This window comes from Otolemur garnettii, unplaced genomic scaffold (genome assembly GCF_000181295.1).
Source record: "Otolemur garnettii isolate 467f Iridium unplaced genomic scaffold, OtoGar3 scaffold00032, whole genome shotgun sequence".
Classification (NCBI taxonomy): domain Eukaryota; kingdom Metazoa; phylum Chordata; class Mammalia; order Primates; family Galagidae; genus Otolemur; species Otolemur garnettii.
Window position 1 is genome coordinate 2,466,294 of NW_003852427.1, and position 1,099 is coordinate 2,467,392.

A 1,099-nucleotide genomic window follows, 5' to 3' on the forward strand; every position below is an offset into this window, starting at 1 on the left:
AAAAAAAAAAAACATGCGCTTTTTGTCTAATCACATTTATACAGTTGTCCATGCTTCAATCATGCCTACCAATGAAATCTCAATAAAAGGACAGGGTCTGGACAACTTCTGGATAGCTGAACATTTAGAGACTTATAGGAAGATGAGTTAGAACTCATCCATGAGGCCAGGCAAGATGGCTCACATCCATAATCCTAGCACTCTAGGAGGCTGAGGAAGGAGTATTGTGTGAGGCTAGGAGTTTAAGACCAGCCTGAGTAACAGTGAGACCCCAACTCTCCAAAAATAGACAAATGAGCTAGGTATTGTGGTAGGCACCTATACTCCCAGCTATTTGGGAGACTGAGGCCAGAGGATGGCTTGAGCCCAGGAGTTTGAGGTTGCAGTGAGCTATGATGACACCACTGCACTCTAGCCAGGGCAATAGAGTGAGACTGTCTCAAAAACAAAACAAAATGAACAACAAAAAAAAAGCAAAAAATTCCTGCCAAAAAAACTCATCCATGTGTGGGAAGCATGGTATACAGTCCAACTCCATGGAAACAGATGCTCTTGCCTCAGGGTCCTTCCAAACCTCTCTCATGTATTTCTTTATCTGGATTATTTCTATCCTTTAAAATGTTCTTTGTGTGTTTTCCTGAGATCTGTGAGCCTCTAGTAAACTAATCAAGCCCAAGAGGGTGTCGTGGAAACCCCAACTTGAAGCTAGTCAGTCAGAAGTGCTGGAAGAACGACAAAGCAGTCTTGTGGGCCCTCAAACTATGGTTTCTGAGGCTATCTCCAGGTAAATAGCATCAGAATTTAGTTGAATTGGAGGACACCAGCTGGTGTCCGCTGCAGAGTTGCTTGCTTGCTTGGTGTGGGAAGAAGGCCCTGTATGTTTCGTTACAGTTTGAGTTTTCCCACTTTTGCATAGCCCAGTTCATCCTACCATGTTTCCCCGAAAATAAGACACTGTCTTATATTTATTTTTTCTCAAGAAGACACACTAGGGCTAATTTTCAGGGGATGTCTACTTTTATTAAGTATAATATAACAATTTACATTTATTCAAATACAGTTAAGTCATCTTCTTCTGGAAACTGACAGGGGGAGCTGA